The 25,718-nt window shown below is 38.6% G+C and overlaps 1 long non-coding RNA gene across 1 annotated transcript; it reads right to left on the reverse strand.

Moving 5' to 3' along the window:
* Nucleotides 1-3,013: 3,013 nt before the first annotated feature.
* LOC122422782 lies at nucleotides 3,014-16,021 on the reverse strand. The gene is made up of 3 exons (XR_006263961.1): nucleotides 15,988-16,021; nucleotides 15,315-15,317; nucleotides 3,014-3,158 (listed from the first exon to the last, which is right to left on the reverse strand). It is a non-coding gene; the product is annotated as an uncharacterized LOC122422782 (long non-coding RNA).
* Between the last annotated feature and the right edge of the window lie 9,697 nt (nucleotides 16,022-25,718).

Raw genomic sequence — 25,718 nt, forward strand, 5'->3', positions numbered from 1 at the left:
AAGTCAGGAAGAAATGTTACTAGAAAGTCCTCATAGAGAGGACATGAGTGACTTTTCCAAGACCATCTTGCAGATGACACAGGATGAGTTTCATATACTTGTTTCTTAAGTTTCCATCAATATAATGTTGTTATGCCTATTAAAGTTCAAACAAGTAAAGCTCAGTTCAGTTGCTCAGTCATGCCCGACTCTTTGCAACCCTATGAATTGCAGCATGCCAGGCCTCCCTGTTCATCAACAACTCCCGGAGTTTAACCAAACTCATGTCCATTGAGTCGGTGATGCCATCTTACCATTTCATACTCTGTCATCCCCTTCTTCTCCTGCCCTCAATCTTTCCCAACATCAGGGTCTTTTCAAATGAGTCAATTCTTCACATTAGATGGCAAACATATTGGAGTTTCAGATTCAGTATCAGTCCTTCCAATGAACACCCAGGACTGATCTTCTTTAGGATGGACTGGTTGGAACTCTTTGCAGTCCAAGAGATTTTCAAGAGTCTTCTCCAACACCACAGTTCAAAAGCATCAATTCTTCTGTGCTCAGCTTTATTTATAGTCCAACTCTCAAATCCATACATGATTACTGGAAAAACCACAGCCTTGACTAGACGGACCTTTGTTGACAAAGTAATGTTGAAGCTTTTTAATATGCTGTCTAGGTCGGTCAAAACTTTGCTTGCAAGGAATAAGCATTTTTAATTTCATGGCTGTAATCACAATCTGCAGAGATTTTGGAGCCCCAAAAAATAAAGTCTGACACTGTTTCCACTGTCTCCCAATCTATATGCCATGAAGTGATGGGACTGGATGCCATGATCTTAGTTTACTGAATGTTAAGCTTTAAGCCAACTTTTTCACTCTCCTTTTTCACTTTCATCAAGAGGCTCTTTAGTTCTTCTTCAGTTTCTTCCATAAGGGTGGTGCCATCTGTATATCTGAGGTTATTGATATTTCTCCCAGTAATTTTGATTCCAGTTTGTGCTTCATACAGCCCAGCATTTCTCATGATGTACTCTGCATATAAGTTAAATAAGCAGGGTGACAATATACAGCCTTGACATATTCTTTTTCCTGTTTGGAAACAGTCTGTTGTTCCATGTTCACTTCTAACTGTTGCTTCCTGACCTGCATTCAGGTTTCTCAAGAGGCAGGTCAGGTGGTCTGGTATTCCCATCTCTTTCAGAATTTTCCACAGTTTACAGTGATCCACACAGTCTAATGCTTTGGCATAGTCAATAAAGCAGAACTAGATGTTTTTCTGGAACTCTCTTCTTTTTTCGATTACCAGCGAATCTTGGCAATTCAATCTCTGGTTCCTCCGCCTTTTCTAAAACTGGCTTGAACATCTTGAAATTCATGTATTGTTGAAGCCTAGCTTGAAGAATTTTGAGCATTATTTACTAGCATGTGAGATGAGTGAAATTGTGTGGTGGTTTGAGCATTCTTTGGCATTACCTTTGTTTAGGATTGGGATGAAAACTGATATTTTCCAGTTCTGTGGCCACTGCTAAGTTTTCCAAATTTCTTAGCATATTGAGTGCAGAATCTTCACAGCATCATCTTTTAAGATTTGAAATAGCTCAACTGGAATTCTATCACCTCCACTAGCTTTGTTCAGAGTGATACTTCCTAAGTCCCACTTGACTTCACATTCCAGAATATCTGGCTCTAGGTGAGTGATCACACCATCATGATTATCTTGGTCATGAAGATCTTTTTTTGTATAGTTCTTCTGTGTATTCTTGCCACCTCTTCTTAATATCTTCTGCTTCTGTTGGGTCCATACCATTTCACAGGAGCTACGGATGCAAGACAGTGCAGGAGTGGCCAATAGGAGCTACCCCACGTCCAAGGTCAGTGGCAGAGACCGAGAGGAGCTACCCCACGTCCAAGGTAGGGAGCAGCTGCTGTGCTTTGCTGGAGCAGCCGCGAAAGAGATACCCCATGTTCAAGGTAAAAGAAACCCAAGTAAGATGTTAGGCCCTGAGAGAGGGCATCAGAGGGCAGACAGAGTGAAACCACAGTCACAGACAACTGGCCATTCTGATCACATGGACCACAGCTTTTCTAACTCAATGAAACTAATCCATGCTGTGAGGGGCCAAGATGGACTGGTTATATTGGAGAGGTCTGACAGAATACGGTCCACTGGAGAAGGGAATGGCACACCACCTCAGTATTCTTGCCTTGAGAACCCCATGAACAGTATGAAAAGGCAAAAAAGATAGGACACTGAAAGATGAACTCCCCAGGTCAGTAGGTGCCCAATATCCTACTGGAGATCAGTTGAAAAATAACTCCAGAGAGAATGAAGGGATGGAGCCAAAGCAAAAACAGCGCCCAATTGTGGATGTGACTGGTGATGGAAGTAAAGTCTGATGCTGTAAAGAGCAATATTGCATAGGAACCTGGAATGTTAGGTCCATGAATCAAGGTAAATTGGAAGTGGTCAAACAGGAGATGGTAAGAGTGAACGTCAATATTCTAGAAATCAACGAACTAAGATGGACTGAAATGGGTGAATTTAACTCAGATGATCATTATATCTACTACTGTAGGCACAAATCTCTTAGCAGAAATGGAGTAGCCATCATACTCTACAAAAGAGTCTGAAATGCAGTATTTGGATGTAGTCTCAAAAATTACAGAATGATCTCTGTTCGTTTCCAAGGCAAATCATTCAATATCACGGTAATCCAAGTCTATGCCCTGACCAGTAATGCTGAAAAAGCTGAAATTGAATGGTTCTATGAAAACCTACAAGACCTTTTAGAACTGATACCCAAAAAAGATGTCATTTTCATTATAGGGTACTGGAATGCAAAAGTAGGAAGCCAAGAAATCCCTGGAGTAACAGGCAAATTTGACCTTGGAGTATGGAATGAAACAGGGCAAAAGCTAATAGACTTTTGCCAAGAGAATGCATTGGTCATAGCAAACACCCTCTTCCAACAACACAGGAGAAGACTCTACAGATGGACATCACCAGATTGTCAGCAGCAAAATCAGATTGATTATATTCTTTGCAGCCAAAGATGGAGAAGCTCTATACAGTCAGCAAAAAAAAAGACTGAGAGCTGACTGTGACTCAGATCATGAACTCCTTATTTCCAAATTCACACTTAAATTGAAGAATGTAAGGGAAACCACTAGATCCTATAGAATTTAGTACATTCTTCTTAATGACATTTAGAAATTGATTATGGGAATTATATATAGTTTAGTATACACTAACTAATATATCCTAGAGGAGGTGGTATGTGGCTTTCACTAAAATCTAAAAGTTGCATGTATCAGCAAACAATTAAGCTTGCATAAGTATCCTGGGTAAGGTGATGTAATTTACTAGAAATTGAGGAGTATATTGTCAAACAAAAGTTTCACTAAAGGTAAAGAGCAAGACAGGCATTATTTAAGGTTATTGTAATAAGGGAAAGAGGCCAGAATTCAGTGTGAGCTTGACTTTGTTCCACTGTAACAAAGGATGAAAGAGTTTATAAAACTAGGACCTGTGATCACAGGCTATCCGTGTTTCTAATTTGTCTTACCCAAAACAAAAGTAAACTTTCTTAATCTTCAAGACAGGAGGTGGTTAAACAACTTGGATCAAGGTGTCTGCCGCACTTAAGCTTCTGTTCACCAGAGATCCAGAGGCAGGACCCTATCCTCTCTGGTGAGTTCATCACAAAGGGCATCATTCGGGTCCTTAAGAAGCTGCCCTGAACTGAAGAATTGGTAAGAATATATATATATATAATATATATATATATATATATATATATATATATATATATTTATTTATTTATTTATTATATTTATTATTATATAAATATATATAAGTATATATTTATATATTTAATTAAATTATATATACATATATATTTAATTAATTTGTATTGAAGTACAGTTGCTTTTCACCAACAAAAATTAAATAAGGAAAAAAATATACTGGCATAGAATCTGCCTGCCAATACAGGAGACATGGGTTTGATCTCTGGGTAGGGAAGAGAAGGAAATGACAACCCACTCCAGTAACCTTGCCTGAAGAGTCCCATGGACTTTGTACACTGCATATCAATCTGTAGGGAAACTTGAAAGTCAAAGATTGAACTTCAGTTACTTTTGTGATGTTAACTAGCCAGTATAAGTTCAGTCGTCCTTTGCAACCCCATGGACTGAAGCACACCAGCTTCCCTGTCCATCACCAATACCCAGACATTGCTCAAACCCATATCCATCAAGTCGGTGATGCCATCCAACCATCTCATCTTCTGTCATCCCCTTCTCCTCCTGCCTTCAATCTTTCCCAGCATCAGGGTATTTTTCAACGAATCAGTTCTTCGCATCAGGTGCCCAAAATATTGAAGCTTCAGCTTCAGCATCAGCCCTTCCAATGAATATTCAGGACTAATTTCCTTTAGGATTGATTGGTATGATCTTCTTGCACCACAGTTCAAAAGCATCAATTCTTTGGTGCTCAGCTTTCCTTATGGTCCAACTCTCACATCCATACAGGACTACTGGAAAAATCATAGCTTTGATTAGATGACCTTTGTCCAGAGTAATGTCTCTGCTTTTTAATACACTCTCTAGTTTGATCATAGCTTTTCTTCAAAGAGCAAGTGTCTTTTAATTTTATGGCTGTCATCACCATCTGCAGTGATTTAGGAGCCCAAGAAAATAAAGTCCTGTTTATTTTCTGTCTGTCTCTGTTTCCATTGTTTCCCCATCAATTTGCCATGATAGATGGGGTAAATAGATGGGGGGCAAATAGATGGAGAAACAGTGAAAACAGTAGCTGACTTTATTTTTCTGGACTCCAAAATCACTGCAGATGGTGATGAAGCCATGAAATTAAAAGACTCTTACTCCTTGGAAGGAAAATTATGACCAATCTAGACAGCATATTAAAAAGCAGAAACATCACTTTGTCAACAAAGGTCTGTCTAGTCAAGACTATGGTTTTTCCAGTGGTCATGTATGGATGTGAGAGTTGGACTATAAAGAAAGCTGAGTGCTGAAGAATTGATGCTTTTGAACTGTGGTGTTGGAGAAGACTCTTGAGTGTCCCTTGGACTGCAAGGAGATCCAACCAGTCCATCTTAAAGGAGATCAGTCCTGGATGTTTTTTGGAAGGACTGATGTTGAAGCTGAAGCTCCTATACTCTGGCCACCTGATGCAAAGAGCTGACTCATTTGAAAAGACCATGATGCTGGGAAAGATTGAGGGCAAGAGGAGAAGGGGACGGCAGAAGATAAGATGGTTGGATGGCATCACTGATTTAATGGACATGTGTTTGGGTGGACTCCGGGAGTTGGTGATGGACAGGGAGGCCTGGCATGCTGAAGTTCATGGGGTCGCAAAGAGTCAGACACGACTGAGAGACTGAACTGAATTGATGGGACTGGATGCCATGATCTTAAGATTTTGAATGTTGAGTTTTAGTGCAGCTTTTTCTCTCTTCTCTATCACCTTCATCAAAAGGTTCTTAAGTCCCTCTTCACTTTCTGCCATAAAGGTGGTGTCATTTGGATTTTTGAGATTATTGATATTTCTCCCAGCAATCTTCATTCCAACGTGTGCTTCATCCAGACCAGCGTTTCTCATTATGTATTCTGCATATAAGATAAATAAGCAGGGTGACAATATACAGCCTGACATACGCCTTTCCCAGTTTGGAACCAGCCCATTGTTCCATGTCTGGTTCTGATGGTTGCTTCTTGACCTTCATACTGATTTCTCAGGAGGCAGGACAGGTTGTCTTGTTTTCCCATCTCTTTAAGAATTTTCACAGTTTTGATCCACACAGTTAAAGGCTTTAGTGTCACCAATAAAGTGGAGGTAAAGGCTTTTTGTTTTTTCTGTAACTCTCTTGCTTTTTCTATGATTCAACAGATGCTGGCAATTTGATCACTGATTCTTCTGCCTTTTCTAAATTCATTGTGACTATCTGGAAGTTCACAGTTCACATACTGTTGAAGCCTTGCTTGGAGAATTTTGAGCATTACTTTGCTAGTGTGTGAGAAGAGTGAAATTGCGCAGTGGTTTGAATACTCTTTGACATTGCCTTTCTTTGGGATTTGAATGAAAACTGACCTTTTCCAGGCCTGTGGCCACTGCTGTGACTTCCAAATTTGCTGGCATATTGAGTGGAACACTTTATCAACATCATCTTTAAGGATTTGAAATGACTCAACTGAAATTCCATCATCTCAACCAACTTTGTTCATAGTAATGCTTCCTAAGTCCCATTTGACTTTGCATTCCATGGTGTCTGGCTCTAGGTGAGTGATCACACCATGGTGGTTATTTGGGTCATTAAGATTTTTTTAAAAAATAGTTCTGTGTATTCTTGCCACCTCTTCTTAGTATCTTCTGCTTCTGTTATGTCCATAGAGTTTCTGTCCTTTATCGTGCCGATCTTTGCATGCAATATTCCCTTGGTATCCCTAATTTTCTTGAAGAGATCTCTAGTCTTTCCCATTCTAGTTTTCTCCTCTATTTTTTTTTTTTTTTACCTTGATCACTGAGGAAGGCTTTCTTATCTCTCACTGCTATTCTTTGGAACTCTCCATTCAGATGGGTATATCTTTCCTTTTATCTTCTGCCTTTAGCTTCTCTTCTTTTCTCAGCTATTTGTAAGGCATCTTCAGACAACTATTTTGTATTTTTTCATTTCTTTTTCTTGGGGATGGTCTTTATCACTACCTCTTATACAATGTAACAAATGGCCGATATTAGTTTTTTGGGCACTCTGTCTCTCAGATCAAATCCCTTGAATCTGTTTAACACTTCCACTGTATAATCATAAGGCATTTGATTTACGTCATATTTGAATGGTCTAGTGGTTTTCCCTACTTTCTTCAAATTAAGTCTGAATTTTGCAGTAAGGAGTTCATGATCTGAGCCTCAGTCAGTTCCAGGTTTGACTTTGCTGACTGTATAAAGTTTCTCGATCTTTTCTTTGATATCTGTCAAACCTCAACATGAATCAGCCATAGGTATGCATATACCCCCTCCCTTTTGAAATGCCCTCCCATTTGTTTTTGCCCTCCAAGAGTTTGTTTCCCCAGTACTGTCGAAGTCTGTAATCAAGTCTCACTGTGCTCCAAAGTCAAATTCTCTGGGGGTTCTCAGTCCCTTTGCCTGATCCTGAGATTGGGAAATCTGTTGTGGATCATGGAACTTTCTTAACAGTGTGAGAATTTCTTTGGTATAATTGTTCTGCAGTTTGTGGATTGTCTGCTCGCCTGCTGTATGGTGGGGCTAATGCCTACCTCCTCCACGAGGGCTTTTGCCACCTGCTGCATGACCAGGTCTACTGCAGCTAGAGCTCCTGTCCCTGCAGCAAGCTACTGCTGACTGGTGCCTCCACAAGAGACCTTAAATAAATCCCCAGAGTATATAGCTCTATCCGAGAAGTACAGACTTAGAGGTTAAAGTAAAAAGTCCTTCATACAGCAGAATATGTGTCTGGTCTACCTTTCTGGCAATATCTCTCTCAACCTGCTCCTTTTCCCATTCATCCTCTGCTCCAAGAAACAATGACTTTGTAAGTGTCTGCAGTCGTGTATGGCTTCTTTTTAAAATCTTGATCAAAAGGCATCCTGGGAAGCTTCAGCCTGCTCTTTCCAGATACAGAAAATTATTGCCAGTTTCTATACCATTTACACCTTTCTCTGCAAGCAGGTGCTTATGCATCTGCTGTTTGCTTTAAAATTTAGGTTTATGAAAGAAAAAAAAAAGTAATTATCCATTCTGGTATCTCTGGCACTTGGAAAAGCTACTAACACATACTGATGCTTAAAAAATATTTGTTAAATGAAAGGAAAAGTAACAGTGACTGAATGCACTAAATGGCAAGGATATCATATCTCTTAAGGACAGATAATCATTCCCAATTCCATTTAGGACAAATCATTAATACAATGCTAAAATTCCAAGTGATATAATGAATATCATTCAGTTTGTCAGAAACATAATTTATGATTGACTTTTTTCAATTTCTGATTATGTTCCACATGATTTGACAACAATAGTCTGTATTTAAGGTGTGCAAGTATACCATTTTAGAGCTTTCATTGCCAAAATGTAGATGGAATTTAAATGAAATTTCTAATTTGATTCAGTGAGCCATAGTAAAATCTTTTCTTGTTTGACAACTAAATTATTAAGCATAACCAGTTTGAATGCATTCAATAAAATAACAATCTTGCAGCCTTCTAGGTTTTGAATTTCGAGAATACAAATAATCACGTGTTCTACATGTTATTTTAAAACAATTTTTAGATGCTTATTTCTAATAAACATTTTGTCTTCCTAATATATGTTAGGTCTGTATTTCAGTTCTGACTCAAACTCACACGGTTTCTTTTTTTTTTTCCCAATGTTTAGCTAGCTTTTTTTTATCTGTTTCTTGATAATAGTTTCTTCAGCCAGATTTCTTCAACTTCTTGCTTCCTCTGGGCTTGCGCAGATTGTGCTAGGATTTTCTTTACAGAAACTATAAAGGAGGGATGATCCAGGGGCCAGGAGGCAAATCACATTCCTGTTTCACACACAGTATATCAAACAGTGTGCACTTTCTTTACTCTATCTCTTCAGTTCCTTCATAGTGTTTATTTATTTTTTGTGTGGTTTGCCCAGATCCTGAAATCCTTCCCAATCATCTCTGCTCATTGGTTGTTGCTGTCATCTTTTACTTATTCATGCATCTATTTTTTCACCTACTATTTCCAGATCACATAACTGAAACCATCAATCAACGTGAAGAAAACATTAACCATACCATGACCCTGGAGTTGAAATTTCCGCTCCTGACTGGACTCCAGGACTGAACGACTAACTTAATACAATGGTAACACCACCGGAATATCTAGTAGGCATCACAAATGTAACATGAACAAGCCAAAACACTCTGAGCAGCCCCACCTTTATTTTCCCTTATTTATGATGATAAATTAAAAAAACTTAACAGTAATTTATTTTTCCTTACCTTCATTGAATTTAGCAGCAGGTTCTGGCTACTTTACCCATAAAAGTAGCCCAGATGTGTCTGTTTATCACTATCTCAGTTACTAACATTCAAGTCTGTCATAACTATTTCCCTCCCAAATGAGAATAATATTTTAACTGGTTTCCTTGTGCCAACACTCACTATACTGCCATGCACATCACATCTAGAGTGATTTTTGAAAATCTAATATGATTATAATATATAAATCAGTATGCCAACTTCTTGCAGTACTCCAAATAAAATCCAGCCTCTTTGGTGTATATGATACGACCCCTGACAACCCATCAGATAGCAACCCACATCACAACTTTCTTGCTTAATTAGTTTCCAGATACACTGGGCATCTTCAGTTCCCTAACACACTGAACTCACTCTAACCTGAGGGTTCTGTACCAGCAGCCCTCTCAACCTGGAATGTTATCACTGGGATGACTCTTGCTTACTTAGACTTTAGTGTAAATGGAGACTCCTTGAAGTAGCTTATCTTAGCTTTCTGGTTACTCTCTCATATCACCCTGTTTTATTTTGCTGTAGGGAACTTATTAATGTATATACACACAGAGAAACATACATGCATATGAGTCCTTGTATATTTCTTATTTTTATTTGTTATTTCTCACAGTAGAAAATTGGCTATTAAGAGTGAGAACCTTGTCCTACCACTGCTTCTGTAACAACAAAACAGTATTTGGTACAAAATCAGACTACATTACAAATGTTAAGTGACTTAATGAATTCCTGGAATGCAGAGTATATTAGTATATAAAAATTACATAGAAGTAAAACTGCATGATAATATATTTTAAAAAGGAGAATTTTAGAAAGAAAAGAACTTAATCTATTTTAGAATTTATTTTTCTGAAATTATACATAAATGACTTTTAATCCTCAGAAAAAGTTGCTTATTAATCTAGTCATTATCAGTCAGGAGGCTAAAGATCCTGTTTATCCTACTGAATTGATTCTAATTAAATTCCTTTTAGGTGTATTTGGCTTTGGATATGGTAAGAATGTTTAAAAAAACTAAATTTATTATAAACAAATACTTAACTGTACAGCCTGGTGTTTTAAATTTCTTCTTAAGTAGAAAAGAAAAAAAATTAAGGGACTCAGCACTATTTCTGTAAGTACTGAAGCATAGTCTAACAAGGAAAATTGGAGGAAAGGTCCTTTAATTTCAAATCAAGTCAGAATTATAGCTTGTTCATTTATAGCCAAAAATCAAACTTGTTGCCAAGAAGCCTGATCCAAAGAGCCTGGGAAGAAATCAACACTTCCACCAATGATGGGTTCAAGTCAGATAGAAATTTACACTTGACAGAAATGTCTTCTGTTCCTAGTTTCCATTTAGAGGAACCTTACCCTAAACAAGAACAACAACAAAACCCTTGGCCTCCTTACCCCTTCTGTTACTTTTCCCCAAAAATAGGTGCAATGAATTACTTGGGTGATAGGAAATAGCTTTTGGTTCAAAGTTCTCAGTTTAAGTGGAGCTAATCTTTCTGAAGTCCAGTTGACAAGAGCATATATTATTGTTTCCAACAGCACTGGCAGGTAAGAACCTAAGTATTCTAACCTGCAGACTGATAAGCCCTGTAGATCCTATACTAGCTATACTCTTCTAGATGCTATCATTAATCAGTTTAATATTTTGGTTCTCAAAAAAAAAATAAAAAAATATTTTGGTTCTCTGTTTGATGGATGTGCTATTACTACACATTGGTTCAAACTCAGACATGGAAGAAGAATGCTATTTCTTCAAACATGGACAGACCCAACAGGTTTAAGGTCTGTGTATCTATATTTAAGGTCTGTGTATCTGTAATATCAGAAATATACTTTCCCTCTATTCCTTCCACAGTATTACAGGTAGAGTTTGAGACAGTTATAGATTCTATGGAGATAAATTGGAAAGAACATGTACTCAAGTCTTGAACTAAAAACTGAGAAGTAAGTACTTAAGATCTTGGACAAAACAGCTGGGTGGTAGGATGACCCTGCCTAGTGAGATTAGACAGAAAGGCCCCTGCTTCACCTTAGTGTCCACATACAGACTTCAGCACAAAGTTCAGATACAAGGCATGGAAGCAGCAGGGTGGCTTGACACTTAATTTCCTATGTGAACAAATCCCTAGGAAATACTAGGTTTGCAGTGAAAGTCACTTAGTTGTGTCTGACTTGTTGTGATCCCATGAACTGCAGCTGTCTAGGCTCCTCTAGCCATGGGATTTTCCAGGTGAGAGTACCATAGTGGGTTGCCATTTCCTCCTAATCCTAGCTGTATTTTTTTCTTAACTGAAAGTCTAGACCTACTGAACCTGTAAGTGTCTAATAACATGATGGGAAGTGTATGTTTATAAAGCAGGTGGAAGCTAATGGATATGTATGAAAAATTTGGAATAACACAGTTAGACCAACAGAGGGGCTCTCTTATTAATTAAAAATCCACTCAAAATTGTGATAAATTTTGTTAACTCAAGATATTTGCTTCCCAAATTATAAACTTCTGATTGTTTTATGGTTATTAAACATTTTTGTTTTGAAAATTATATATCTTAAAGTATATATCCTATCATATTATATGTGCAAGTATATATAATATCTGAGGAATAAAATATATAATAATTACCTGAGAAAGTACATAGTTTTAAATAAAAATACACAAAATCAGATTTATCACATTCTCTTTACAGTGTTGTCACATATTTCTAGGAAACTTTTGCAACTGAAAATTGGCTTTGAAAATACATATTTTTGATGATGTGCAGAAGACAATGAGTCACAGGTATTAGTTTTCAATCCCCACTCTTCCTATCTCCACCTCCCCTCCACCATGGCCTTTGCATAAAGAACAAGACCATCAGCTGCATTTGATCTTTGGGATATTTAAAAATAGATACAATTTAATGACATTGCTACAAAGTAAGCTTGTTGACTGTCTGTGTGCTCAGTCCCTCAATTGTGTCTGACTTTTTGCAACTCCATGGACTATTGCATAGCCTGGTAGGCTCCTCTGCCTACGGAATTTTTCAGGTAGGAATACTGAAGTGGATTGTCATTTCCTTCTCCAGGGGATCCTCCTCACCCAGGGGTTAATGATCTTTATTTTTTGCTATAATTTCTCAGCTTAATTAATTCAATAACAACCAGAAAACATAAGGATATTGTTGATGTTGGCATTTTAAAAACCATGGAATGTTAGAATGAGTCAATACCAAGTTTTATTTATGTATTTTTTAATCCTTGATCCCTCCGAGGATCCTCATAATTAATGGATAGTTAATTAAATAATGCATTTCTTAATTAAATGTTAATATTTTTCAGTGTCCAAACATAAAGATCATGAGAAATGAAATGAAGTTGGTGAAATTACACCAAGTTGGTGTGGATTTCTTAAAACTGTGAGCCATATAAGTGTTAGAAATTATCCCTTATTATACTTTTAGCAATTTGTAGCCTATTTTCAGGTCATGAGCAATTGATAATAACAAAATTACCCTTTGTGATTATACACTTGCAGATTTCCTAACAGTCTGTCAGATGGAAAAACAATATGGAAACCCATTTTCCTATAATGCTCAGTCTAAGAAATGAATCTTATTTTTCTCTATATAATGAAGTAGGAGTTTATTAGGCATGCCATCAGAGTTGAAAGGAAAATCACAACAGACCTATTTCATGGTACAGTAGACTTTATATCACAGAGCACTTCAGAAAGGAGATATTAGATTTACAGAAATAATCCTGTTTCAGTTTTTAGTCAGAATTACAACACATTCAAAAGTCTGAGCACAAACTGACTCAAGCTTGAATTCATCAGGGAAACTATCTAAATTGGTTGGATTTTATGCTTTCAAATCAGCCCAATTCTTTGTAGACACTTGGTAATCATACACTAATCTCACTGCAGTAAAAGTATTTATTTATTCACAAAGAGCTGCACAGAACACTGAGAGGATGCTAATGAGATACTGTGCATGCAACCATTGGGAAGACGGGCTGTTCAATGTATTTTAACCACGGTGGAGCAGCAAGGGATTGATCATTAAATACGAGAAGTCAAATTTAGTTAACACGTAGAATTATTATTCTTGAAAGGACATAGAACAGAAAGTTAGTGATCTATTTCTTAATTCTACTTTTAAGTAGTATACGAAAATGGCCTTGTTAGGAAGAAAATGGCCATGCATTTTCCAAAAATTAAGACACCCAGTTCCACTATAACTAGTCCTGATGATCTATGTCTGTTATATTAGAGTGAAGAAAGGGGAAAAAAGAAGACAGCCAATGAGAAAAAGTTGAGTATAACCAAAAAAGGACAAATAGTTATATGCATAAAGAATTTAGTTTGATATTTAAATTTCTAAGGCAATTTCCTTAGATTAATCTTCTCAGGAGGACTAAGGAAAAGTCCTCCAACAAATAATTTATATATATTTCTAAACCAAGAATAAGATATTACTTCTGAATATCTGTATATACAAAACTACAGTCTCTGAACAATAGGTATCTAGAACAGAGATTAAAGTAAGAAAATATCATAATATCTAATGAAATCTAAGATGTTACAGATTACTAGGGACTTCCCTGATAGCTCAGCTGGTAAAGAATCTGCCTGCAATGTGGGAGACTCTGGTTCAATTATTGGGTTGGGAAGATCCCCTGGAGAAGGGATAGGTAACCCACTCCAGTATTCTTGGGTTTCACTTCTGGCTCAGACAGTAAAGAATCCATCTGCAATGCGGGAGACCTGGGTTAGATTCCTGGGTTGGGAAGGTCCCCAGGAGGAGGGCATGGCAACTCACTCCAGTATTATTATCTGGAGAACCCCATGGACAGAGTAGCCTGGAGGGCTACAATCCATCGAGTTGCAAAGTGTCAGACACGACTGAGTGACTAAGCACAGTATGGCATAGATTACTAAATGAGCTATGGATTGATAAGCACAACACTGATTTTGAGGCATTCCCTGGCATAGAAATGATAAAAGATCAAGAAAAGCAAGAAGTGTGCTAAAATGTGTGAGATACTTTGTAACCAGAAATAAATGACTGATATTCCGGATGAATTAATCATAGTCCAGAGAGTAAACAGTAACAACATTAGCAATCTGGACAGGGAACTTCTCATAAAAAGAGTTAACAAGAAAAATGGATTACTAAGAGGACTGAAGATTAGCACTGCTGCAGCATTCCTCAGGTCTATCCACTATGGTGGGAGACATATCCAAACACATGGAGAGACTAACGCTGGAAGAGTTCCGTTGCAGAGAGAATACCCTTTTCTCTCAAAGGTATGGTGTTTTATCTATTTTTCAAATTTGATGGAGCAACTTGTCTTTGATAATTTTGATATCTTGTGTTATTTATCATGGAATTACTACAGAGACAACTAATAACCCAATCACAGATTCAGTAAAGTATACTCCTCTCTCCATTCTACCAAAGGCTAGGAAGTTGACCCCACCATAGAGTTACAAATGACTGGGAAATAGATTATTGGAGGGCACAAACCAGGACCCAGGAGAAAGGGGCAGTGACTCCACAAGAGACTGATAAAGACCTGCTTGTGAGTGTCCAGGAGTCTCCAGTGGAAGCATGGGTCAGTGGTGGCCTGCTGCAGGGTTGGGGGTCCTGAGTGTAGCAGGACATGCATGGGATCTTTGAAAAAGGTCACCACTGTCTTCGTAACCTCCACTGTAATTTGGCCCCAGGTAAATACCAGGGATGGAACACAGCTCCACCCATGAGCAGAAAATTGGATTAAAGACCCAGTTTCCCCCTCAGTCAATATCTCCCATCAGAAAGCTTCCATAAGACAGACTGAAACTGCAATCACAGAGAACTAATCAATCCAATCACACGGACCACATCCCTGTCTAAATCAGTGAAACTATGAGTCATGCCCTGTAGGGCAACCCAGGATGATGGGTCATGGTGGAGAGTTCTGACAAAACGTGGTCCACTGGAGAAGGGAATGGCAAACCACTTCAGGATTTTGCCTTGAGAATCCCATGAACAGTATGAAAGGACAAAAAGATAGGGAATGTAAAGATTAACTCCCCAGGTCGGTAGGTGCCCAATATGCTCCTGGAGATCAGTGGAGAAATAACTCCAGAAAGAATGAAGGGATGGAGCCAAAGCAAAAACAATACCCAGTTGTGGATGGGACTGGTGATAGAAGCAAGGTCCAATGCTGTAAAGAGCCATAATGCATAGGAACCTGGAATGTTAGGTCCATGAATCAAGGCAAATTGGCAGTGGTGAAACAGGAGATGGCAAGAGTGAATGTCGACATTCTAGGAATCAGCGAACTAAAATGGACTGGAATGGGCGAATTTAACTCAGATGACCATTATACCTACTACTGTGGGCAGGAATCCCTTAGAAGAAATGGAGTAGCCATCACAGTCAGCAAAAGAGTCTGAAATGCAGTACTTGCATGCAATCTCAAAAATGACAGAATGATCTCTGTTTGTTTCCAAGGCAAACCATTCAATATCACGGTAATCCAAGTCTATGCCCTGACCAGTAATGCTGAAAAAGCTGAAGTTGAATGGTTCTAAGAAGTCCTACCAGGCCTTTTAGAACTAATACCCAAAAAAGATGTCCTTTTCATTTTGGGGACTGGAATGCAAAAGTAGGAAGTCAAGAAACACCTGGAGTAAAAGGCAAATTTGACCTTGGGGTACAGAATGAAGCAGGGCAAAAGCTAATAAGAGTTTTGCCAAGAGAACACACTGATCATAGCAAACACTCTATTCCAACAACAAAAGAGAAGACTCCACACATGGACATCACCAGAAGTTCAGCACAAAAATCAACTTGATTATATTCTTTGCAGTCAAAGACAGAAAAGCTCTATACAGTCAGCAAAAGCAAGACTGGGAGCTGACTGTGGCTCAGATCATGAAATCCTTATTGCCAAATTCAGAGTTAAATTGAAGAAAGTAGGGGAAACCACTAGACCATTCAGGTATGACCTAAATAAAATCTCTTATGATTATACAGTGGAAGTGAGAAATATATTTAAGGGGCTATATCTGATAGAGAGAGTGTCTGATGAATTATGGCTAGAGGTTCATGACACTGTACAGAAGACAGGGATCAAGACGATCCCCAAGAAAAAGAAATGCAAAAAAGCAAAATGGCTGTCTGAGGAAGCCTTACAAATAGCAGTAATAAGAGAAGTGAAAAGCAAAGGAGAAAAGGAAAGATATACCCATTTGAATGCAGAGGTCCAAAGAATAGCAAGGGGAGGTAAGAAAGCCTTCCTCAGTGATCAGTGCAAAGAAACAGAGGAAAACAATATAATGGGAAAAATTACAGATCTCCTCAAGAAAATTAGAGATACCAAGGGAACATTTCAAGGCCCATGCAAAGATGGGCTCAATAAAGAACAGAAATAGTATGGACCTAACAGAAGCAGTTTAAGTATGATTTTGGCAATAAGGAGTTCAGGATCTGAGCCATAGTCAGCTCCTGGTCTTGTTTTTGCTGTCTGTATAGAGCTTCTCCATCTTTGGCTACAAAGAATATAATCAATCTGATATCGGTGTTGACCATCTGGTGACGTCCATGTGTAGAGTCTTCTCTTGTGTTGTTGGAAGAGGGTGTTTGCTATGACCAGTGTGTTCTCTTGGCAAAACTCTATTAGCCTTTGCCCTGCTTCATTCTGTACTTCAAGGTCAAATCTGCCTGTTACTCCAGGTGTTTCTTGACTTCTTACTTTTGCATTCCAGCCCCCTATAATGAAAAGGACATCTTTTTTGGGTATTAGTTCTAAAAGGCCTGGTAGGACTTCATAGAACCATTCAACTTCAGCTTTTTCAGCATTACTGGTCAGGGCATAGACTTGGATTACCATGATATTGAATGGTTTGCCTTGGAAACAAACAGAGATCATTCTGTCATTTTTGAGATTGCATGCAAGTACTGCATTTCAGACTCTTTTGCTGACTGTGATGGCTACTCCATTTCTTCTAAGGGATTCCTGCCCACAGTAGTAGGTATAATGGTCATCTGAGTTAAATTCGCCCATTCCAGTCCATTTTAGTTCGCTGATTCCTAGAATGTCGACATTCACTCTTGCCATCTCCTGTGTGACCACTTCCAATTTGCCTTGATTCATGGACCTAACATTCCAGGTTCCTATGCATTATGGCTCTTTACAGCATTGGACCTTGCTTCTATCACCAGTCCCATCCACAACTGGGTATTGTTTTTGCTTTGGCTCCATCCCTTCATTCTTTCTGGAGTTATTTCTCCACTGATCTCCAGGAGCATACTGGGCACCTACCGACCTGGGGAGTTTCTCTTTCAGTGTCCTATCTTTTTGTCCTTTCATACTGTTCATGGGATTCTCAAGGCAAAATCCTGAAGTGGTTTGCCATTCCCTTCTCCAGTGGACCACATTCTGTCAGACTTCTCCACCATGACCTGACTGCCTTGGGTGGCCCCACAAGGCATGTCTTAGTTTCATTGAGTTAGACAAGACTGTGGTCCTGTGATCAGATTGGCTAGTTTTCTGTGATTACGGTTTTAGTGTGTCTGCCCTCTGATGCCCTCTCACAATACCTACCATCTTACTTGGGTTTCTCTTACCTTGGACGTGGGGTGTCTCTTCACGGCTGCTCCAGCAAAGCGCAGCCTCTGCTCCTTACCTTGGACGAGGGGTATCTTCTCACAGCTGTCCCTCCTGACCATGAACGTGGAGTAGCTCCTCTCGGCCCTCCTGTGCCCACGCAGCAGCTGCTCCTTGGAGGTGGGGTAGCTCCTCTAGGGCAGGGCCCCTGACCTCCAGGGTGGGGTAGTTCCTCTCAGCTGCCCCCCCTGACCTCTGGTGTGGGGAAGCTCCTCTAGGCTGCCGCTCCTGCGCTGTCGCAGCCTGGTGCTCTTGGTCGCTACCCCTGACTTTGGACGAGGGGTAGCGCCTCACGGCCATGCTTCTGCGTGGTCAGTTGCAGCCGGTGCGCTTTTGCACGGTCTGTCACAGCCGGTGCGCTTGGCCACAGGACTGGAAAACGTCAGTTTTCATTCCAATCACTAAGAAAGGCAATCCCCAGGAATGCTCAGACTACCACACAATTGCACATATCTCACACGCTAGTAAGGTAGTGCTCAAAATTCTCCAAGCCAGGCTTCAGCAATACGTGAACTGTGAACTTCCAGATGTTCAAGCTGGTGTTAGAAAAGGCAGAGGAACCAGAGATCAAATTGCCAATATCTTCTGGATCATCAAAAAAGGAAGAGCGTTCCAGAAAAACATCTATTTCTGCTTTATTGACTACACCAAAGCCTTCGACTGTGTGGATCATAATAAACTGTGGAAAATTCTGAAGGAGATGGGAATACCAGACCACCTGACCTACATCTTGAGAAACCTGTATGCAGGTTTGGAAGCAACAGTTAGAACTGGACATGGAACAACAGACTGGTTCCAAATAGGAAAAGGAGTACGTCAAGGCTGTATATTGTTACCATGCTTATTTAACTGATATGTAGAGTACATCATGAGATGCTGGGCTGGAAGAAACACAACCTTGAATCAAGACTGCCGGGAGAAATATCAATAACATCAGATATGCAGATGACACCACCTTTATGGCAGAAAATGAAGAGGAACTAAAAAGCCTCTTGATGAAAGTGAAAAAGGAGAGTGAAAAAGTTGGCTTAAAGCTTAACATTCAGAAAACTAAGATCATGGCATCCGGTCCCATCACCTCATGAGAAATAGACGGGGAGACAGTGGAAACAGAGTCAGAATTTATTTTGGGGGGCTCCAAAATCACTGCAGATGGTGACTGCAGCCAGGAAATTAAAAGACGCTTACTCCTTGGGAAGAAACTTATGACCAACCTACAGAGCATATTAAAAAGCAGAGACATTACTTTGCCAACAAAGGTCTGTCTGGACAAGGCTATAGTTTTTCCAGTGGTCATGTATGGATGTAAGAGTTGGACTGTGAAGAAAGCTGAGCGCTGAAAAATTGATGCTTTTGAACTGTGGTATTGGAGAAGACTCTTGAGAGTCCCTTGGACTGCAAAGAGATCCAACCAATCTATCCTGAAGGAGATAAGTCCTGGGTGTTCATTGGAAGGACTGATGCTGAAGCTGAAACTCCAATACTTTGGCCACCTCATGTGAAACGTTGACTCGTTGGAACAGACCCTGATGGTGGGAGGGATTGGGGGCAGGAGGAGAAGGGGACGACAGAGGATGAAATGGATGGATGGCATCACCGACTCAATGGGCACGAGTTTGAGTAAACTCCGGGAGTTTGTGATGGATAGGGAGGCCTGGCGTGCTGCAATTCATGGGGTAGCAAAGAGTCAGACACGACTGAGTGACTGAACAGAACTGAATTGAACAGAAGCAGAAAATATTAAGAAAAGGTGGCAAGAATGCACAGAGCTATACAAAAAAGATCTTCATGACACAGATAATCATGATGGTGTGATCACTCACCTAGAGCCAGACATCCTGGAATGTCAAGTCAAGTGGACCTTAGGAAGCATCACTACAAACAAAGCTATTGGAGGTGATGGGCTTCCAGTTGAGCTATTTCAAATCCTGGAAGACAATGCTGTGAAAGTGCTGCACTCAATATGCCAGCAAATTTGGATAACTCAACAGTGGCCACAGAACTGGAAAAGGCCAGTTTTCATTCCAATCCCAAAGAAAGGCATTGCCAAACAATGCACAAACTACTGCACAATTGCACTCATCTTACACACTAGTAAAGTAATGCTTAAAATTCTCCAAGCCAGGCTTCAGCAATATGTGAAACGTGAGCTTCCAGATGTTCAAGCTTGTTTTAGAAAAGGCAAAGGAACAAGAGATCAAATTGCCAACATCTGCTGGATCATCGAAAAAGCAAGAGAGTTCCAGAAAAATAAAAAATAAACAACAACACCACATATATTTCTGCTTTATTGACTATGCTAAAGCCTTTGACTATGTGGATCACAATAAACTGGAAAATTCTTCAAGAGATGGGTATACCAGACCACCTGACCTGCCTCTTTAGAAATCTGTATGCAGGTTGGGAAGCAACAGTTAGAAGTGGACATGGAACAACAGCCTGTTTCCAAAAAGGAAAAGGAGTACATCAAGGCTGTATATTCTCACCCCACTTATTTAACTTATATGTGGAGTACATAATGAGAAACGCGGGGCTGGATAAAGCACAAGCTGGAATCAAGATTGCCGGGAGAAATATCAATAACCTCAGATATGCAGATGATACCACCCTTATTGCAGAAAGTTAAGAAGATCTAAAGACCCACCTGATCAAAGTGAAAGAGGAGAGTGAAACTTTGACTTAAACCTCAACATTCAGAAAACAAAGATCATGGCATCTGGCCCTATCATTTCTTGCCAAATAGATGGGGAAACATTGGTAGACTCTATTGTTTATGGGCTCCAAAATCACTGCAGATAGTGATTGCAGCCATAAAATTGAAAGACACTTAACTCCTCGGAAGGAAATTTATGGCCAACCTAGACAGCATATTAAAAAGCAGAGACATCACATTGCCAACAAAGGTCCATCTAGTCAAGGCTATGGTTTTTCCAATAGTTATGTATGGATGTGAGAGTTGGACTACAAAGAAATCTGAGTGATGAAGAATTGATGTCTTTGAACTGTGGTGCTGGAGAAGCCTCTTGAGAGTCCCTTGGACTGCAAGCAGATCCACCCAGTCCATCCTAAAGGCAATCAGTCCTGAGTATTCATTGGAAGGACTGATGTTTAAGCTGAAATCCAATACTTTGGCCACCTGTTGCTGGGAAAGATTGAAGGTGAGAAGAGAATGGGACAACAGAGAATGAAACGGTTGGATGGCATCACTGAATGAATGAACATGAGTTTGAGTAAACTCTGGGAGTTGGTGATGGACACAGAGGCCTGGCGTGCTGCAGTCCATGGTTTTGCAAAGAGTTAGACATGACTAAGGGACTTAACTGAACTGACTGAGCAAGTTACCTGTATGAAGGTAGAGTTAAAATCCTCAATCAGGTTGCTATTTCCTGGCTGTTAGTCTAATTTATGTAAAAGCCATTGAATTGTTAAACTTAATGGTAATTAGTAACACCATCTTGTACACCCTATTGCTAACTTCTCTCATGCTACTAGAAACCATTCCTATTGTACTGAAGAATTGATTACATGAGAAATCTTCTTTCAATACCAATTCTCTTATCTTGGATGATGCCAACTCCATTTGGATCACTACCCAATCAGTGTATACCTCATTTTCTTAACATTCTGTTTCCCAATTAGCTTACATTCCGTTCACATTAAATACTCTCATGGCTAAGACATGGATGTTTTCTTTAACATCACACTGTTCCATCTCTTAACTGATAAACACAGATGTGTTCTGTTGATACAATGTTACTCAGTTGACGATGTGATGTCTATCACCTATCCTTGTTGCTTATTCTCAACACTTATACTCTGGCCCCCAGGCCTTTGTACTTTTTTCTTTTATTCCAAAAAACTACTATTTTGCAAATATTTAAATTATTTTGCTGAATTTTTTAGTAACATTCACAAGTAAACTTTGATCAGAGCTCCCAAGTGTGTATCAATGTGCCAATGCACAGGTTCTGGGTGGACCTAGATTTTGATCCCTTTAGCCTAAGGCCAGGTGGCGATTTCTAGAATTGTCAGATACTGCAGGGCAGCTATTGCTGGCTTCTAGGAGCCTTGTCAGTATATATCAAGTGTCATAAGTTGTTACTAATTTTTATGTGTACTTTACTATGATTAAATATATATATATATAGGCAAACATTGCTTTGAATTAATGTGATAATTTCTTTTGCTGATGCTAAACTCTGCTAATCAATTCTGGGGTCTGTAAAATTCTGATGTTATTGATGAACAATTCTTAAATACAACACGACACTATAAAATTTCTCTATATTCCCGTAATCTTGCTAACATTTTGCTAATTTTGCTAACATTACACTCTTTAAAGAGAAAACCTGACTTTATACCACACAGAGAGTACGAGGAGAATGCTACCAAAGTCAAGATGTCTCCCTCATCTCTTGAATATACAAATTTCTGTTTTTTATCAATTTTCCTTGTCAGCATTTTAAAATATGTACATGGAAAGAAAGAAAAACAATACAGAAAATCTCCACTATACATCGTCTCTGATTTTTTCTTCTCTCACTCTTTTCTGTCAACCTAATTAAAAGATTTATCTACATCCATTACATCATCCATTTCCTCAATCAATTTCAGTCACGCAACAAATATCCTCTGTCTCTACAGAAATTGCTCTTCCCCAACATTTCCTTATTAGAGATAAACTCCATTTGTCATCTTTGAGTCCTAATTTTACATAAACTTGACATTGCATTTCTTAGTATAGATTTGTCTCCGCTTTTAAATGAACTCTTCTCTATGTTAGAGTTTTCACTGGTTTTCTCTTTTGTCTTATCTGTCTCCTTACATAGCTTCCCATTTTTACTCATATCTTGAATATTGACAAGCTTCAAAATTTTTACAACAAAATTTGGTGATATAATATTCTCATGATTACACATAAAACACACATGACACCATCAACCTCCATCAACAATTGTCCAAAAGAAATCTAAAGGTTGATGACCTATATGTCATGTGAATCTTCACAAGTGGTAATCAAAGAAAGTAATAAAATATCTCATGGACTTTAAAAGAAGAGAATCACATATAACTACATATCCACTGGAAAGCCCAAAAACAATTTGAAAGCAAAAGTGGACTTAAAGTGTTTATCTACTCCTAGAAAGAGTGAGTACAAATGTCAAAATGTCTTCAGAGAATTATAATCACATAAACTCTCAAAACTTAGAGTTTTATTGCAACTTCCATCCTGCCTGGACCCCTCACCCTGGGAGAAATTGTTCCAATTGAAGTAGAAATCTAGCAAGATAAGGACAATAAATGTGAAAGAAGGAAAATTTAAAAAGATAAACTTAGGGGAGAGGGACAGATCTAATACATCTCAGGGGCAAGAAACCATATAATAGAATTATAAACAAAGGTAAAGAGAGAATCCTAGGAAGAGACCAAAGTACTCTGAAAAAAAATTACTTCTTTTTCAGAATATTTAAAAAGTATTAACACATGAACACTAGCAGCAGAAAGTATCAAGGTTAATACCAATATAAATTTATTAAAAGAAAAGGAATAAAACATGTTATTTTCTTATAGGCAACAGAAAATCCTAAAATAATAAAAGCAAAAAATCAGATCAAATTTGTGATGTATTATTTCAGAATAAACTCAAAACATGAAGAAAGCATATAAGGAAAGAATGAAAAAAGAACACAAATAAAAACACAATTATGAGATCACATGATTCTGGAAAGAAACAGTAAAATAGTGAATTTCCAAAAAGAATAAAACAAAGAATGAACATAGAAAATAACTACTTAGAGTAACTAGAATATTGAAAAATTAAATGAAAAAAATTAAGAAAGAGATACAAATAATCTGAGAGAAATATGCAAGTATTGAAAAAAAGGCAAAGCAGAGTGTATATAAGTTAAACATTCTCTGAAATATAAAACAAAATCAAGGAAAACAGACATAAAAAACTGCAAGAAAAATTTACTGAAAAATAAAATATTCTGAAACTACACGGAAAGATCACAGACTATACAGACAAAACAGTCAATCTAGTAAAATTGTGGTTGCTGTTCAGTCTCTCTGTAGTGTCCAACTCTTTGTGATCCCATGGACTGCAACACACCAGGATTTCCTGGCGGTCACTACCCCCCAGAGTCTGCTCAAACCTGTGTCCATTGAGTGGCTTATGCCACCCGATCATCTCATTCTCTGTTACCCACTTGTGCTCTTGACCTCAATCTTGTACAGAATCTGGGTCTTTTCCAATGAGTCGTTTCTTCGCATTAGGTGACCCAAGTATTGGAGCTTCAGCTTCAGCATCAGCCCTTCCAGGGAATATTCAAGAGTGATTTCTTTTAGGATTGACTAGTTTGATCTCCTTACTGTCCCAGGACCCCCTCAAGCGTCTTTTCCAGTACCAAAATTTGAAAGCATCAATTTTTCAGTGCTCAACCTTCTTTATGATCCAACTCTCACTTCTATACATAACTACTGGAAAAACCATACTTTTGGTTATAAGGACTTAGGCAGCAAAGTAATGTCTCTGCTTTTTAATACTCTATTTAAATTTGTCATAGTTTTTCTTCCAAGGAGTAAGTGTCTTTTAATTTAATGACTGCAGTCACCATCCACAGTGAGTTTGGAACACAAGAAAATAAAATCTATCACTGCTTCCATTTTTTCCTCATCTTTTTGACATGAAGGGATGAGACTGGAGGCCATGATGTTCATTCTTTGATTGTAGAGCTTTAAGCCAGCTTTTCCTCTCTCCCCTTTCACTTTTATCAAGAGGCTCTTTAGTTCCTCTTCACTTTCTGCACTTAGGGTGGGGTCATTTGCATATCTGAGATTCTTGATATTTATCCTGGCAATCTTGATTCTAGCTTGAGCTTCCAGCCCAGGATTTCACATGATGTACTCTCCATATAAGTTAAATAAGCAGGGTGACAATATATAGCCTTGGCATATTCCTTTCACAAATTTGAACCAGTCCATTTTTCCATGTCTTGTTCTAACTTTTGCATCTTGATCCACATGCAGGTTTCTCAGGTGGCAGGAAGATGCCCTGGTATTCCCATCTATTTAAGAATTTTCCACAGTTTGTTGTGATTTACACAGTCAAATGCTTTAGCATAGTCAATGAAACAGAAGTAGATTTTTTTTTGGAACCCCCTTGCATTTTCTATGATCCAACAGATGTTGGCAATTTTATGTCTTGTTTCTCTGCTTTTTCTAAATCCAGCTTGGATATCTGGAAGTTCTTGGTTAACCTACCACTGAAGCCTAGCTTGAAGGATTTGAAGTATTAACTTGCTAACATGTGGTATGAGATCAGTGGTTCGGTAGTTTGAACCTTTTTTGGCATTGCCTTTCTTTGGGATTGGAATTAAAACTGACCTTTTCCTGTCCTGTTGGCCACTGTTGTGTTTTCCAAATTTGCTGGCCTATTGAGTGCAGCACTTTAGCAGCATCATTTTAAAAGATTTGAAATAGTTCAGCTAGAATCCCATCACCTCCTCTAGCTTTGTTCCTAGTAATGCTTCCAAAAGCCTTCTTGACTTCACACTCCAGATTGTTTGGTTCTAGGTGAGTGATAACACCACAGTGGTTATACAGGTCATTAAGACTTTTGCATACAGTTTTTCTGTGTATTCTTGCCACCTCTTCTTAATATTTTCTTCTGTTATGTCCATACTGTTTCTGTCCTTTATTGTGGCTATCTTTGCATGAAATATTCCTTTGGTGTCTTTTTTTTAATAGATCTCTAGTCTTTCCCATTTTATTGCTTTCTATTTATTTATCTTTGCATTGTTCACTTGAGAAGCCTTTGTTATCTCTCCTTGCTTTTTTTGGAGCTCTGCATTCAGATGGGTATAGCTCTCCTTTTCTCCTTTTGGCTGCAAATAATTTAATCAATCTTATTTTGGTCTTGACCACCTGTTTACATCCATGTGTAGAGTTGTCTCTTATTTTGCTGGAAGAGGGTGTTTGCTATAACCAGTGTGTTCTCTTAAAAAACAAACAAACAAAAAAACTCTCTTAGCCTTTGTCTTGCTTCATTTTTTAA

Source organism: Cervus canadensis, chromosome 20 (assembly GCF_019320065.1).
Source record: "Cervus canadensis isolate Bull #8, Minnesota chromosome 20, ASM1932006v1, whole genome shotgun sequence".
Taxonomy (NCBI): Eukaryota; Metazoa; Chordata; class Mammalia; order Artiodactyla; family Cervidae; genus Cervus; species Cervus canadensis.